Source organism: Triticum urartu, chromosome 5, assembly GCF_003073215.2.
Source record: "Triticum urartu cultivar G1812 chromosome 5, Tu2.1, whole genome shotgun sequence".
NCBI lineage: Eukaryota > Viridiplantae > Streptophyta > Magnoliopsida > Poales > Poaceae > Triticum > Triticum urartu.
In genome coordinates this window covers 348,740,085-348,745,907 of record NC_053026.1, presented here as the reverse complement: position 1 = coordinate 348,745,907, position 5,823 = coordinate 348,740,085, and positions in this window count along the sequence as shown.

Below are 5,823 nucleotides of genomic sequence, written 5' to 3'. Positions count from 1 at the left end.
AGTCGAATATGCTCTTGTTGACAAAATTCTTTTGTGGCACCTTCAGACAGATTAGTACCATTATCTGTTATAATGCTGTGGGGAAAGCCAAAACGGAAAATCACCTTCTTGACAAACATGACTGCTATTGCGTCCTCACACTTGCTAACTGGCTCTGCTTCAACCCACTTAGTGAACTTGTCCACCACCACCAGAAGGTGGGTCTTTTTATCTGGGAACCTCTTAAAAGGCCCAACCATATCAAACCCCCAAGTCACAAATGGCTAAGTAATTGGAATCATCCTCAATTCTTGAGCCAGAACATGAGCTCGCCGTGAAAATTTCTGACAACTGTCACATCTGCTGACCAAATCCTCAGCATCTGCATGAGCCGTCAACCAATGAAAACCATGACGAAAAGCCTTGGCGACGAGAGATTTAGAACCGGCATGATGACCACAATCTCCTTCATGAATCTCTTGCAGAATCTCACCACCTTCTTCAGACGAAACACAACGGTGCACCTAGCCCCATGGTGGGCGCCAAATGTTGGGGGTGTCGTGCGACATATGCCAATGGATGGCTTATCATGGAGGGGGCTAATAAGACATCGCCGGTGCCAGGAAATGGGATGAGGCGAAGACATGCACGCCGGCGGATCTTACCCAGGTTCGGGGCTCTCCTAGGAGATAACACCCCTAGTCCTGCTCTGCGGGGTCTCCGCATGTTCACTAACTCAACAAGAGTGGCTACAAGATTGCTCCTAGAGCTGTTTCTCTAGAGGAGGAAGAAGAACAAGGCTAGCCCTAACTCCCTCTCTATGTGTGTGTGTTTCTCTAAGAGTCTGAACCCTTTGCATGGGTACCCTAGGGGGTTTATATAGGCCTACCCCTCAGGGGTACAATGGTAAACTGGCCGAGTGTAGGCCCAGGCCGCCAGTGTCTCTTGTGGCTGATACGTCTCCAACGTATCTATAATTTTTGATTGCTCCATGCTATCATATTATCTCTTTTGGATGTTAATGGGCTTTATTTTACACTTTTATATCATTTTTGGGACTAACCTATTAACCGGAGGCCCAGCCCAAACTGCTGTTTTTTTTGCCTATTTCAGTGTTTCACAGAAACGAAATATCAAACGAAGTCCAAATGGAATGAAACCTTTGGGAACATGATTTTCTCAACAAACGTGATCCAGGAGACTTGGAGTGGGCGTCAAGAAACAATCGAGGAGGCCATAAGGCAGGGGGCGCGCCTACCCCCCTAGGCGCGCCCTCCACCCTTGTGGGCCCCTTGTTGCTCCACCGACCTACTTCTTCCTCCTATATAAGTCCATGTACCCCGCAAACATCCAAGAGCACCACGAAAACCTAATTCCAACGCCGCAACCTTCTGTACCCGAGATATCCCATCTTGGGGCCTTTTCTGGAGCTCCGCCGGAGGGGGCATTGATCACGGAGGGCCTCTACATCAACTCCATGGCCTCTCCGGTGATGTGTGAGTAGTTTACTTCAGACCTTCGGGTCCATAGCTAGTATCTATATGGCTTCTTCTCTCTCTTTGGATCTCAATACAAAGTTCTCCTCGATTCTCTTGGAGATCTATTCGATGTAATCTTGTTTTGCGGTGTGTTTGTCTAGATCCGATGAATTGTGGGTTTATGATCCAGATTATCTATGAACAATATTTGATTCTTCTCTGAATTCTTTTATGTATTATTGGTTTATCTTTGCAAGTCTCTTCGAATTATCAGTTTGGTTTGGCCTACTAGATTGATCTTTCTTGCAACGGGAGAAGTGCTTAGCTTTGGGTTCAATCTTACGGTGCTCGATCCCAGTGACAGTAGGGGAAACGACACGTATTGTATTGTTGCCAGCGAGGATAAAAAGATGGGGTTTATATCATATCACATGAGTTTATCCCTCTACATCATGTCATCTTGCTTAAGGCGTTACTCTGTTCTTATGAACTTAATACTCTAGATGCATGCTAGATAGCGGTCGATGTGTGGAGTAATAGTGGTAGATGCAGAATCGTTTTGGTCTACTTGTTGTGGAAGTGATGCCTATATACATGATCATGCCTAGATATTCTCATAATTATTCTCTTTTCTATCAATTGATCGACAGTAATTTGGTTGCCCACCGTAATACTTATGTTATCTTGAGAGAAGCCACTAGTGAAACCTATGGCCCCCGGGTCTATTTTCCATCATACAAGTTTCCCGTCTATTTTATTTTTCAATCTTTACTTTCAATCTATATCATAAAAATACCAAAAATATTTATCTTCTTATTATTATCTCTACCAGATCTCACTCTTGCAAGTGGCCGTGAAGGGATTGACAAGCCCTTTATCGCATTAGTTGTGAGGTTCTTATTTATTTGTGTAGGTACGAGGTGACTCGCGCGTGGTATCCTACTGGATTTATACCTTGGTTCTCAAAAATTGAGGGAAATACTTACGCTGCTTTACTGCATCACCCTTTCCTCTTCAAGGGAAAACTAACTCAGTGCTCAAGAGGTAGCAAGAAGGATCTCTGGCGCCGTTGCCGGGGAGATGTACGCCAAGTCAAGACATACCAAGTACCCATCACAACTCTTACCCTTCGCATTACATTATTTGCCATTTGCCTCTCGTTTTCCTCTCCCCCACTTCACCCTTGACGTTTTATTCGCCCTTCTTCTGTTCGTCTTTCCATTTGCTTTGATGTCTTACTTAGCTCGTTTGGTTGGAATAGTTGTTGTTTATTTATTGCTAAACAGAGAACCTAAGATCTATGGATCCTCATCCGCTTGGTAATCTTTTTAAGATATCCAATTATGATGAACCAATTGCTAGTGAGTTTTGTGCACTATATTATCTTTATGAAGTTTTGCTTGAAATTCGTGAATCTGAAAATTGTGATGAAGTACTTTATGGAGTGATTCACGATGGATCTTCAAATAGAAAGCATGATTGCAATGATCATAGTATAAATTCTATTAATGTCAATTGTGCTTATAATATGCAAAACCCTAAGCTTGGGGATGGTAGTTTTGCTATGTCTACTACTTGTTGCAATGATCATGATTGGGGTGATTCTTCTTATGATCTTGAAAATTTATTTAAGCCCCATGATGAATATGAGATTGATTATAATGTTTGCAATAATATTGAAAGTGGGTTTGGAAGAGTGTCAACTTTAGATCCCACATATTTGGAGAATGTTCAATCTTATGAAGTTTTTGATAAAAGTGGGTTTGGAGAGGTCATGACTTTAGTTAATGTTAATCCCACTACTTTGGAAGAGTTTGAACTTTGCATACATGTGGATCGTGTTAAGAATATGTTTTGTGATGGCTATATTGTTGAATTTGCTTATGATCCTCCATCTAATTATTATGAGAGAGGAAAACATGGTTGTAGAAATTTTCATGTTACTAAATTACCTCTCGTTATGTTGAGAATGCTATTGTTTCTTTCCGCTTCCTTGCATATGCTAGTTTTTGCTTTCCTTGATAATTTCTTTGCCTATAAGATGCCTATGAATAGGAAGTATGTTAGACTTAGATGTGTTTGTCATGTGTTTTATGATGCTCTCTTTGTGCTTCAATTCTTTTCTTTCATGTGAGCATCGTTGAAATCTTATGCCTAGCTATAAGGCTTTAAAGAAAAGCGCTTGTTGGGAGACAACCCAATATTTTTCCTTGCTTTTATTCAATAAATAGTTTATCTAGACTCTGTTTTGGTTGTGTTTTTTGTGTTTAATTAGTGTTTGTGCCAAGTAGAACCGTTGGGAAGACTTGGGGAAAGTATTTTTGATCTTGCTGTAAAAAACAGAAACTTTAGCACTCACTAGAATTGCTGCCATTTCTATTTGGAAAGTGATATTTAGTTAATTCGTTTTTCAGATGATTAATAGATAAATTCCTCACGTCCAGACATTTATTTTAGAATTTTTGGGGTTCCAGAAGTTTGCGTTAGTTACAGATTACTACAGACTGTTCTGTTTTTTGACAGATTCTTTTTTTCGTGTGTTGTTTGCTTATTTTGATGAATCTATGGCTAGTAAAAGAGTTTATAAACCATAGATAAGTTGGAATACAGAAGGTTTAACACCAATATAAATCAATAATGAGTTCATTACAGTAACTTGAAGTGGTGTTTTGTTTTCTTTCCCTAACGGAGCTCATGAGATTTTCTATTTTGAGTTTTGTGTTGTGAAGTTTTCAAGTTTTGGGTAAAAATTTGATGGATTATGGAACAAGGAGTGGCAAGAGACTAAGCTTGGGGATGCCCATGGCACACCAAGGTAAAATTCAAGGACACCAAAAAGCCTAAGCTTGGGGATGCCCCGGAAGGCATCCCCTCTTTCGTCTTCGTCTATAGGTAACTTTACTTGGAGCTATATTTTTATTAACCACATGATATGTGTTTTTCTTGGAGCGTCTTGTATGATTTGAGTATTTTCTTTTTAGTTTACCACAATCATCCTTTCTGTACACACCTTCTGAGAGAGACTCACATGATTTGAAATTTATTAGAATACCCTAGGTGCTTCACTTATATATTTTGAGCTATATAGTTTTTGCTCTAGTGCTTCACTTATATCTTTTAGAGCACGGCGGTGGTTTTATTTTATAGAAATAATTGATCTCTCATGCTTCACTTATATTATTTTGAGAGTCCTTTAGAACAACATGGAAATTTTCTTTTAGGAATAATATAAAAAAATCATAGAAGTGCATTGAATACTATGAGAAGTTTGATACTTGATAATTGTTTTGAGATATGGAGATGGTGATACTAGAGTCATGCTAGTTGAGTAGTTGTGAATTTGAGAAATACTTGTGTTGAAGTTTGTCATTCCCGTAGCATGCACGTATGGTGAACCGTTATGTGATGAAGTTGGAGCATGATTTATTTATTGATTGTCTTCTTTATGAGTGGCGGGCGGGGGCGAGCGATGGTCTTTTCCTACCAATCTATCGCCCTAGGAGCATCCGCGTAATACTTTGTTTCGATAACTAATAGATTTTTTCAATAAGTATGTGAGTTCTTTATGACTAATGTTGAGTCCACGGATTATATGCACTCTCACCCTTCCACCATTGCTAGCCTCTCTAGTATCGCGCAACTTTCGCCGGTACCATAAACCCACCACTTTCCTTCCTCAAAACAGCCACCATACCTACCTATTATGGCATCTCCATAGCCATTCCGAGATATATTGCCATGCAACTTTCCACTGTTCCGTTATTATGACACGCTTCATCATTGTCAGATTGCTTGGATGATCATGTAGTTGACATCGTATTTTTGGCAAAGCCACTGCTCATAATTCTTCATACATGTCACTCATGCATCATTGCACATCCCGGTACACCGCCGGAGGCATTCACATAGAGTCATATTTTGTTCTAAGTATTGAGTTGTAATTCTTGAGTTGTAAGTAAATTAAATTGTGATGATCATCATTATTAGAGCATTGTCCCAGTGAGGAAAGGATAATGGAGACTATGATTCCCCCACAAGTCAGGATGAGACTCCGGACGAAAAAAAGAGAAAAACAGAAAAGAGGCCAAAAAGAAAAAAAAGAAGGCCCAAAAAAAGTAATGAGAGAAAAAGAGAGAAGGGACAATGTTACTATCCTTTTTCCACATGTGTGCTTCAAAATAGCACCATGATCTTCATGATAGAGAGTCTCCTATGTTATCACTTTTATATACTAGTGGGAATTTTTCATTATAGAACTTGCCTTGTATATTCCAATGACAGGCTTCCTCAAAATTTCCCTAGGTCTTCATGAGCAAGCAAGTTGGATGCACACCCACTTAGTTCTTTTGTTGAGCTTTCATACACT